Consider the following 12,414-nt stretch of genomic DNA (forward strand, 5'->3'; position numbering starts at 1 on the left):
GGGTTTCAGGTGTGTGGCACAAGCAAACGACCAGTTTGTAAAACAGTATTCAATGTGGGATAGAATCATACAGTGGAGGTATGACTTTGCAGCATTGACAGTTAAGAAAAAGGTCTAATTTGTTTTAAAATGTTGCAAGTTGAATTTCATGGTATTGGATACTTTCTGGATATGTTTCTTAAAAAGTCAAGTGCGAGTCCAATATGACACTCTCTGTTCAAGATACTTGCACTGGGAGACTAGTTCTATTTCTGCTCCATTTAAAAATACATTGGATCCTTCGATCCTTAAAACTAGAACACTGATGGCTGGCTTACGCTACAAACTTCATCACCATTTAACAAGAGAGTAAGTATATAAAACGTTATTTTGTATATTTTACACATCAGCAGAAACAGAGAGAGATGGCAGGACACTGTGTTTTAGAGAGAACCCCTCCCCCCTGCGTCAGCAAACGGCTTGCGCGGTAATACCATCGTCCAGATGGTCCGCTCTTAGTTTCCCAGACGGTGCTTGTCAGGACTCTTTTCACTTCTGGCGGCGGGGGGATATTTCCTTCTTCTTCCTCCACATTGAGGGGTAACGGTGAAAACTCTTCTCTGATCTCGCTTTTTGTTTGCGTTTCTTTGCTTTTTGTTGCACATATCTTGTACACCGCTGGTTTCACAGTATTTTCTTGATGCACTACTTCTTCCGATACAATGGTTGCGTGGAGATCTCTGGAAGACACCAGAGTTAACACAGCCCAATCTGTTGAGGTCAACGTTGCTTTAACACTGTGGGGTCCATACGTTTCTCCATTCTTCAGATTGTAGAAATGCAGTTCATTCGCCATATAGTTGAATACGTATCCCCAAACATGTTCATTTTCCAGAAGCCATTTTTCTTCAAGATCTTCGACCGGAGGTGTTTGAACCCGGCACAGATACTGCATCCGTTTCTTGATTGGCGCTCCGGACGGATGGCGGTAAGTTGTCACAGGCGTCTCGCTGATTAAACTCATATCGAGGCGTCTCTTGGCCATTTTTTCTTTTTGGAAAGATGACTTGATGATTGGAAATGACTGGCTTTTTATCTGCACGGGGTTCTTTTTTTTTTTATCTCACTCCATCCCCTCGGTCTTCTGACATCACATAATTGGGGCGGGCCCTTCTGTCACTTTTATGCATACTAATGTGATGGAAGCGGCATTTTGTTTTAATAGACTTGGGGGCGGGCCCACCTGTCACTTTTTATGCATACTAATGTGATTGAAACCTTTTTTATGATACACCATAAGGCGCAACAGTGGGGGCTTTTCACACCTGTGAATACACATCAACCCCCTCCTATCGACGGATCTCACACCTACTTAGGATATCACACCTCAATCAAAGGGGAGGCGGGACTTAGCTCATTAGCATAAGTAGGGGAAGGTGTGACCTGTCACAGCACCTGTCACCCTCTATGCATACTAATGAGATGAAAGCGGGATGAATCTTACTACTCGCAGCCTAGGTCTGGTCTGTTTAATAAAGCAAATCTGCCACTTTTATATTGTAGAATTTGTGGCCGAGTGGACTCCGGAGTTTGCTGCAGGATTTGCACTGTAGGATCTGTGGTGTAGTGGACTGTCACTCAAAAACTGAGTAGCCTATAGAGAAGTGAAGTCCCTCCCCTTCCGGGAGCCTCCATGGGGCCCCGGAAGCGGAAAATTATACATTGAAGTCAATGGAGAGAGAAAAGTTATCTTTTGATCCCGTTTGAATTGTGCCACGAATGACACATATGATGTTTGTCAATCTTAAATAATAATTTCCATGTCAAAAAAAAGTCACAGTTTGTCGTAAAATTGTTGAAATATAAGACTATGAAAAATACGCAACTAGAAAGACTACAAATCCCAAATGCATTCTGGGTCGCGTAAGTGATGTCATAGGCGATAATGCTCCAAGACTGGTTGCGCGACTCGCAAAGCAAAGAGGAAGGAGAAGACTGATTTATTCCCTCCAATAAATATAAGAGATTGCTCCAATAAATTCACTTTTACAAGATGCCTGTGTGCTTTGTACCAGGTTGTAATCACAAAAGAGATCATACCACTTGCTCGTTCTATCGCTTCCCGTCTTATGAAAGGACCAGGAGTCGTTGGACCAAACATATCAGGTAATATACATGTTTTGCATGGAACATAGTCAAGTTAGCTACCTAGCTAGTAGCGAGCAAGTTAGTTAGCATTACATTACATTACTTAGCCTTGTCATTTGTTTTAGCCTTAACATGAAGTAAACCAAAATGTTAAACAGTAAGAGTAGTCATGATGGTAAGTATTTTGTGAAACATTTGAAGACTAGCCTATTCCCCCCTCCACCAGGTGCTAAGGGGAAGGGAGGTAGGCTAACGCCACATTAGCATATTTTCTACTTAATGCTATCTACACAAATGGTTAACATTGAACATTAAAAGATCAGGCAGTTCAGGGAGAGTCGAAGGAAGGCAGGCATGCAGCTTTGCATGACATTCTTCTGGACGTGTTTCATTGTGATGATAGTGAGAGTGAGTCAATCTGTTTGTTGGAAAGACAGTAGTTGAGTGATTACTGAGAGAAAATTATTAAAATAGATCATTATTCAGTGTTGTTACTTTAAAGTGTTGTTACTGACCTTTTTCTCTTTTATTTTCTTTACCTCACCTGTAACTGCTGAGACCCTGAGGAACATGCACACTGGACTGACCTGCTCTGGCAACCTGATTTCCACTGTACGTAATAGTATTTGGTTATGGTATATTATTTATATACATCAAAGGCACAATGCACCCCCCAGAGACACACATGTATTGAGTGTGATATTTTGCATTGGTCATGTGAAATCATCTTTACATACTAGAAAACTGTAGGAGCGGCAACTTGTTTTGAAATTGAATTTTTAATATCCGATAATAAAGTTGATCTGTTTTCTTTATTCTTCTCTCTTCCCAGCTCCATCCATCACCATTCTCTGTTCCTGCAGGTCCTGCTTGCTAATCAATATTCATATTTTTTTACACAATTACAAATAAAGTCAATGTATTGTATGAGATGAAGTTGTGCTTCATTCTGAGTCAATAATAAATTAATTGCACCGACATCCATGTAGCAGCTCCCCAGTAAGATGAACCAAGCAAAGTTGACATACTCAACATACAGCTGTGCTCTTAAAGGCCATGTAATGCATCTAACACAGGTGTTTTTTAACATGTAGTTTAGATATCACCAGAATAAAAATAAATAAAAATGTTTAAAGTTTGGTCATAATTAAATGACATATACGTTAAAAACCGATGTTGGTTCCGAAGTTTGCCGAGTACGCCCCCGATCACTCCCGAACGAGCGGTGACGTCACACGTGGCAAACATTGCCATCTGATCAAATCAGTCCAAATGGCAAGCAACGCGACAACTTCAGACAGCGACAGCGAGAGCGATCATTCAAGCTCAGATTCGGTGGGTTATCTGGATTCAGTTACAGAAGTAGAGAGTGAACCAGCTAGCCTTTCACTTCAAGGCATCTTGCCTTATCAGTACGAGCCTCCTGCCCGGCAATCGAACAACGAGGCAGAAACTTGTGAAAGAGAAGCGGATTCCGCAGCCGGCGAGACTCGAGTCAGCAATACTGAATGGTAAATTCAGTTTTATTTAATTTGACCTGCACTAAATGTCGATCTTAATTTGTCATCTGTTCCTCACACGTCCGGCAGATATTGTTTTTTTTTTAATGTTATGTACAATATTCAGGTGTAGGCTACATGTCAATGCTGTGAAAGCATGCCCACTGCAGATGAATGTGTATGCTGCAGAGAGATCTGGCAGGTGATGGAACAAATAGACAGTTTGCAACCTACTGACCAGATAGCAGAGTCCTGAATCGGGTCGGGTATCCGTGGGTGGGCCTACCCGACGGGTGACCCGCAAAAAAGGTGATTTGCGGGTGGTATTTTTTCAAACGCTTTTTTCCGGGTTCGCTTCTGGGTAAAACAAAGATGATGCGGGTCCGGTTGCGGGTGTTGCATAATAAATATATTTAAACAATAATAATTTAGTTTAATGTTTAAATCCTCAGACCTCTCCTCCGCGGGACCGAGCATAATCATAACCTCTGCAGCGCATCTATCTGCTGCTGAGCGCACCACATTCTGAATGGCTGAGGTGAAGCTCTCTAGCGGAGAATACACAATTTTCAATAACTCTTCTTCAAGAGCGAAATCCAACGTCTGGGAGGCTTTTGGTGTCAACCTAGATGGAGAAAATAAACAACATCCCAGGCTTTTTGAGCCAAATATGCAACTGCGTGTGTTAATAATTGCACGTTGTCACTGCTTATATATATATTCGGGTTCGGGTCGGGTTGCGGATCTTGTGCCGGCGGGTCGGGTCGGGTTGCGGAACTAATTGGCAATATGTGCGGGTAGCGGGGCGGGTTCGGTACTGCACGTCACGGGTGCGGGGCGGGAGCGGGTCTTGAAAATCAGACCCGTGCAGGACTCTGCCAGATAGAAGACACCGACGAGAAACCAAGGTGCATTATTAGCCACCCAGGCTTTAGAGAAGGCTGTCTCAGTGTTTGGACACTGAAAATAGCGTATCTTCAATACAAACAACAACACAGAGCAGTTGATGGCCCACTACACCAGTAAGTAAATATTGATTGACTCAACTGCCTATTGCAGCTTTGCTTTCATATAATACTTTTAGTCGCTACAGATATAGTAGGCCTACACTTTTAAAGATACCATTAAACTCTTTCAAGCAGTCAAAAACAGCTTGGCTTTTATTTTTTCTGTGTATGCAAGTTCAATTTATGCTTGGGAAAAGAAACAACTACACATGTGAGGAAATATATAAGAGGTCTATGATTCTGTCAAGCAGTCATGTATAACCTCATATTTATTTTGTACAAGTAAAATACAAATATCATGTTATAAGCCAATTTGTAACCATTGCTACATAATAGTACTACATAACATTTTATTTTTCTCCAAATATATTTATAATCTGTATACTTTTTTTTCATTAGGAAGTATCGATATAGCTTACAGCTTATCGACAGTTTGTACGTTGGTGCTAGGGTGTACTCGGCCCAAAAATCAGAGTCCCGCTGCGTGCTGTAACCGAGATACGGAAGACTTACCCTGAACCGGGAGGCCGCTATCAGGGATTTCAATGGCCAAATCGGTAATTTGACATAAATCATGCAGCTGAACTGGTTAAAATGGTTTCACATGATGTAAATAATTTACAAAGTACATCATTTACAATATTATTTTTCCAAAGAAACATGTAAATATAACAACATTTTCCAAATCACAAGTTTGTAAGATTGTATTAATTTACTGTTTGATAAATAAAAAAGAGTTCTTTTGTTAATTTTTCACTTGTATCATTTGATCTTTATTGCAGTGTACATTAGTCTATTTTGGTATGTGCGAGCCCACAAATAATTAAAAGTGGTAAAAATAATAAAGATATTCAGACGTAATTCATTTTTGGCCTTACTTATTTCACTTCAACTTTTATATATTTCAGTCACTAGGCAAGTTCACTGTACTCTGGTGACATTTAGCTCAAGCTGGCATAACACCTGTAGTAACTTAATTCTGACCCGAGTTTTGTGCACAATCTTCCAGCACCCATGATCAATGTTTATAGCAATCAGGAAACATTCACAGCTCACAACTACACATCGCTTCCCCATCATGAATTGTTAGATAAAAAAAGTTTAGCGAGGTCCGGTTACACATATGTTGAGCGAAAATAGCGGAAGGATACAAAACAAACAATCTAGACGAGGCTGGTGTTTGCCACGTGTGACGTCACACAGCTGGGTTAATGGCTGGCAAGCTTTTCGCTACCGGAGCGGAATAACACGGGAAAGTGGCACACATTTCATGTTATTTGGGGGGTATTTATGGAAAGAATCATTGATGTTGATATGTCAAATGAAACAGTGGAAAGTGATGAAGCGATTTATTAACACAGAATAACATTTATTTTGGACATTACATGGACTTTAAGTTTACATGAAGAATTTGTGAAATATTGGTAATAACAGGTTTAAATGATTATTAGTAATTAATTATATAATTGTCTCATTGTAGATGAGCAGACAGGGAGCCAGGCGAGAAAAGCAGAATATGCAGCTGCCATTTTCCACATGGAAAAGAGAAAGGGCCAAGTGTATTTGAGTGGACAAAAGAGAAATCCCAAATACGAAAAATAAAATTATACAATTTACAGATATTTATACAAATATATATATATATATATATATATATATATATATATATATATATATATATATATATATCCTATGTACACCATGTATAATGATGGTGTATGATGTAGAAGGAAGTGTCGTAGATAACAAGTAAATATAGAGTTACATACAGATCCATGTTACAGCAAAAGCTGGAATAACTAAGAAGCACGCAGTATAATAATAATTACACGCAACAATTAAATAACTGCTCAGCATCTCCACCACAATCCCAATCTGCTGTGTCCTGTTTTCCTCCCCTCTGCATAACACCCCATCACACATACGAAACAAAACGCAGAGTCCGAGGGTGTTAAGAGTATGTTTATTTAAATGTCCTAATGAAGCTCAGCGCAAGTTCAGGCAGGAAGACCTATCACTTCGTATTGCGCGTCATGGCAATACTCGCTCCCTTCACTAAAGGATAGGGAGCGCCACTCCCCACTCCTCAGCTAACCTATCACTTCCCTCCATTCACAAGCCTAATCATCGCACCTGTTAATCCCTCTATATATGCTCTCCCCTTTTCCATCAGCTGTCTTCCAGGTGTCAACGCGCAACCCTCCTCCACCCCTTCGCCTCCTGCTTCCAACTCAGGGCCAAGCTCAACCTTCTCCCTTCCAACCAGACCTAACCACTTATCACCACCACCAGTGTCTAGACCCAGGGGGGTTCATCGGAAACGGTTCTTCCCTTCCCGAATGACATCCTACAAAACCTGGGCCTAATCGCCAAACACCATTTTATTCACTTGTTATAAACTGTCATCATTATGTTTCATTTATATAATGTGACCCGATAATAAACATGTATTCCATACATCACGTCTCTCCTGATTGAACTCTCTACTGGCCAACACAGGGAGCCTATGCTGGGTGTAGAATTGTTCCAGGAGGAGGAGATTTCCATGCCATGCAGGGTCTTTGGGGATGGGGATGATGATCGCCTCCTTCCTGGTCCACAGTAGCAGAGAGTCCGGTCTGTGATGTGCAGCTGTTATATAATATACAATACATTTTTGAAAAACATTTGATCAACAAAAAAGGATTTGGTCAGGATCTAGAGTCAGTGTGTAGTTTATTAATTAATCAATGCTCTCTACATTAGGAAAACACATACCAGTGTACCAGAGGGAGTCACACACAGCTGTGCCTAGATAACCAAACAAATTGACAACAGGGATGCAAACTCATCAGGTATGAAAAAGGTGACAAGGATCCGAGCCCCCCGACCCCACAGAATATCGGCTTTAAAATTAGGAATAACAGAGGATTTTAGCAGTCAGAACAACTAAAGCAGCAGTGTTAATATGAACAGAAACGCCATAGAGTCACATCTAATAGAAATATATAAAAAGCATTTATTTTAATTGTGTAGCAGTCAGTTTATAATTTTGGCAGCACTGTTGAGCATTTTGAAAATGTATTTTCATGCCTCTGTGCAAGGCTTAGTCTTTCTATCTTTATAGCCACTGGTGTAAAGTAACTAAGTTCATAAACTCAAAAAGTACTATAATTGGGCACAATTTTGAGATACTTGTACTTTACTTAAGTATTTCAATGTTTTGCTATTTTGTACTTCTACTCCTCTACAGTTCAGAGGTAAATGGTGTACTTTTACTCCCCTACATGTATTTAATCCCTTTAGTTACTTTACAGATGTGGATGAATGATGTGAAATATAATCAAGTGTTGAATCAGACTTTAGTTCCAACTGGAGTAAATCCACAAGCTACCCTGCAGTATACAAAGTTATTCAAACTAGCTGCACCTTTACCAGCTTTGAGAACACTTTGATGATCAATCATTATAAAACATATCATATTATTCTGAAATGGACCAATCTGCACAATGACTACTTTTACTGTCGCTACTTTCACTATATTTTGATGATAATACTTTGTTTTTACTTTTACTTGAGGAACATTTGGAATGCAGGACTTTTACTGTAACAGAGTATTCCTACACTCTGGTACTTCTACTTTTACTCAAGTACAAGATCTGAGTACTTCTACTTTTACTCAAGTAGCCTACACGATCTGAGTAGGCTACTTCTACTTTTACTCAAGTACAATAACTGAGTACCTTTACTTTTAATCAAGTACAAGATATATACTTATACCACCTCTGTTTACAGCCTATGAAAAAACGATTAGAAAACGAAGGCTAAAGCTAACGTTAGCAGATAGTGACAATTTATGCTAGTTAGCTAGCTCAACGATAATATTTGCGACGGGAAAAAAATACTTTTCAGTGCACATGACGCTCTGCCGCTCCAACAGGGAGCTCTACTCTGAACACCTGAACGGCCCTTTCTAACAGCTGTTCACCAGCGGTCCAGTCTGTGCCACAGTGACTCCGGACGCACAGTTAATATTAACGAACGCACCGTAGGTAATGTAGCTGCTGAAGCTAGACCATCATCGCCGAGCAGCAGAGGCTTATTATACATCATGAGCAGAGCCGACAGGCAGGAAGACTCGAGCACACAGCTCGCGCTTCATTATAATATATAAAAAAAGCTCGCGGCCGCACATTAATCTGGGTCCCAGACCCCCTCCCATACCCCAAAATATTTTTATTTTAGATCTACATGAATCACACAAACTACCTATTTTGGATTCAAAACGGAGAATTTCGCCGAAAGGTGACAAGTTTGCATCCCTGGACAAGATAACCAAAATCCTTGAATCTACACACAGCAAATAAACTCAAATGACACAACGAGATGTAAAAAGGAGATCACACATATAGTCGATATAAAACTGGCCGCTTCAATCTGAAGAGCAACTAAAACAAAACACGGGAGTGTATCTTGTTCTTGTGAACACTAATGTTATCCACAGCATACACAGACACCACAAAGTTCTTAAGGAGAAAAATAGTTGCTAAAACAAAACACGTTAGTGTACCTTGTTAGCTAGCTGACATTAACCTGAAACATTGCACTCATATTATTCATTGAAACCTTGTAAAGCCGGTCCCGCATGCTGGCTCTTACAGAACCGCTCCCTTTCGTGTATGTACAGCTCTCAACATGCCCAGACTTGTAGTGATTTTCACCTTGTTTTATACTTTTTCGCCTTATTCTGAAAGAAACAGGTGAAATGTACTAACGTGACAGCCATCTTTGTGATGGTGACGCGTATTTTGCGAGACCAGAGACCTGTAATTCACTAAGCGGTTTCACACAAAAAAAATTGTAACTTCACAGTTTTACGACACATTTTTATTTTTTTGACTTGCAAAATGTTCTTTTAATTTGACAAACATCATATGTGTCATTCGTGGCACAATTCAAACGGGATCGAAAGATGACTTTTCTCTCTCCATTGACGTCAATGTATAATTTTCCGCTTCCGGGGTCCCATGGGTCGGAAGTAGATGGGCGGGACTTCGCCTCTCTATGGGGACACCCCCCTGAGAGTCCCATCCACCTGGGACATTTGTGTCAAAATCGAAAACAAAAAATGAGGGAGCGCAAACGAGAAGAGCTGCAGAGGGAGCAAAAGTTTGATCATTGAGAAAGAAGCAAAGAGAACTGCAAACAAAAACCTATGTGAAAATAAAGAAAAAAGACTTATAGTTTACATGATTACACAAATGATTTGTTTTATTTTGCTTGACTCAGTTTTTTTTTCAGTTTTGCTTTATTCTGAGAAAGTGTTGCTTTATCTTTATGATACAAAACTGAGGTTACCTACTGTAACTCCAGCTTCTATGAGTATTGGCGTAGCCCTCTAAGGCTATCGCTATTGGGTAATCCCCCTGCGCACCCGCGCAGCACTGAAACACTTGTAGTCCACGCCCTCGGGCCTCCTTCCGGTATAAATAGGAAGGAGGCCTGGCAATCTGCTCCCATACCAAATAACTTTTCTTCAGCTATTCGTGGAGCCAGTGGGGCCCAGCGCTTAGAGGGCTACGCCAATTACTCATAGAAGCTGGGGTTACATTAGGTAACCTCAGTTCTATTTCGTATATGGCTTCGCCCTTTAAGGCTATCGCTATTGGGTTAAGGGCGAAGCATGATGTAGGCTGCGCCCCACTGGGTCCGCCCGGCACTATGGAAGCACAGACACACCTGCTCAATAACACCCCATGCCTGTTTTGCCATGCGTAATGGCGCATCACCGTCCCTGGAACATAGCACAACATGCCTATCTTCCCTGACGGGATGAAGGCTGGGAACAATACATACCAGCCGCTGTGAGAAAGTGGAGACGAAGGTCCCACCTTGCCCAGCGATCATAGAAGGGGAACAGCAGCTCTCTGCGTGTCAGACAGGAGAGCGCCCAGCTGGATCCCTGACGTCACTCACTCTGACAGGACACTCCGTACCAAAAATGTGTCAGAGGAAAAAGGAAACATCCCTCTCATAAGAGGGAAAAAGGGCCGCTCTCCGCATGCCGAGAGGCAGGAGAGAGGCGCACAGTTGGATCCCTGACGTCACTCACTCTGACAAGACACTCCGTACAGGGTGTGTCAGAGAGGAATGGGAGACATCCCTTAAATACAATTGAATAAATTAACAGGGGGAAGACCAAGATGCAGCAGTGCAAATGTCTTCTACTGACATTCCTCCGTGCAAAGCTGCGGAGTAGGACACTCCTCTGGTGGAGTGCGCACTGATGTTCTCCGGGGGATCCACCCCATGAGGAGACATATGCCTGTGACACAGCTTCACACAGCCAATGTGACAGCCGTTGTGCAGACAGAGGCTGCCCGATCGAGCGCTCTCTATAATGCACAAACAGGCGCTGAGAATGGCGCAAGGCAGCCGTGCGCGCCACTAGCAGGACAGCGCGCGCACAGGACAGAGGAGATGAGACGCGGCTTCTTCCTCCGACCTGTGAGGAGGGGGAAAGAAGCCATCCAAGGTGATCACTCATGACTCTAACGCCCTAACCTTTGGCATAAAAACCGGGTTAGGGCGTAAAACAGCTGAACTGCCATCTCCTTGGATCTGGAGGCATGACGGAGCCACAGAGAGAGCAGACAAATCACTCACCCTTTTCGCTGATAGAGCCAAAAGTAATACTACTTTGGCTGACAACAGTTTAAGGGGAACCTGGTCTAAAGGTTAAAATGGGGCTTTGCTTTAGTGCACGTAACACCAAAGCCAAATCCCACTGAGGCGCCAGTGCGCGTGACACAGGTCTGAGTCTCCGTAATCCTCGCATAACACGGCTGCTGCGTTCTGCGAGCCCCTCTGTTCAATTCGCCGGGAATATACATTGCTCTGATGAGAGCAACGTGTGTGCGCGCCCAGAACAGCAGCCGCCTGGCTGCGTTCAGAAGCTGCGCAGATCGTACTCCTCCCTGGCGATTGAGGTTGCTTCCATAGCTGTCTTTGCGAATCAACACATTGATTGTACAGCAACGGGGCGACTCCCCCGTTTTTTTCAGAGATTTAGAAAAATAGCGGAGCAAAAACCGCGCAAGACACTGTTCCTGGGATGACAGGAGTGTTTCTTGTATCCCCTGGATCTGCTGGGGGGAGAGGCTTCTCTGTGATGTGCCGTAATGGTCGTCATGGTGACGAGCCACGCCATCACCGCCGCTGCCCATGAGGCAAAAGGGCTGCGAGGGAGTTTCCACACACTGCATTTCACTCCGTCTCTCATCATGAGGCGCGTACACGCCCAGGGGATGAGAGGTGTGTGCATGCTGTCCACACGAGGCGTTATAACGGTGCTCGTGGGTTATTATGACCGTGTGTAGGAGGCATATCTGGGAAAGAGGAATACCGCAAGCTCTGCAGTTTATAAACCAATAGGTTAAACACAGCAGGCTTCTGCAGCGAATGAACCACCTCTGGAGTCCCCCTGTTGGAAGAGACCCAGGGGTATCATCATGTGACCAGCTGACGCCAACGCCGAGCAGCTGCGTCACGGAGAGGGCTGTGTGGGTTGTGACACGCCGGAGGAGAGCTGTCAGTTCCTCCATTCGCTGCCGCGAGAGCCGCGCTCTCATGCTGGCTGAGTTTAATTCCACTCCCAGATAACGATTGTCTGAGAGGGAAGAGGACAGCTCTTCTTCCAATTTATTATGAAAGCCAGGCTTTGACAGATGCGATACGAAATGTACCGTCTGTAAAGCCACTTCCTCCCTGGAGCGAGTCAGCAAACAGCAGGTCGTCCAGAG

General features: G+C 42.8%; 1 long non-coding RNA gene across 1 annotated transcript; it reads left to right on the forward strand.

Moving 5' to 3' along the window:
* The first annotated feature begins 1,974 nt into the window (after positions 1-1,974).
* Positions 1,975-7,751, forward strand: LOC307014848. The gene is made up of 3 exons (XR_013801331.1): positions 1,975-2,739; positions 2,960-2,990; positions 7,133-7,751. It is a non-coding gene; the product is annotated as an uncharacterized lncRNA (long non-coding RNA).
* The last annotated feature ends 4,663 nt before the right edge of the window (positions 7,752-12,414 follow it).

This window comes from Notothenia rossii (assembly GCF_949606895.1).
Source record: "Notothenia rossii genome assembly, chromosome: 8".
NCBI classification, from domain to species: Eukaryota; Metazoa; Chordata; class Actinopteri; order Perciformes; family Nototheniidae; genus Notothenia; species Notothenia rossii.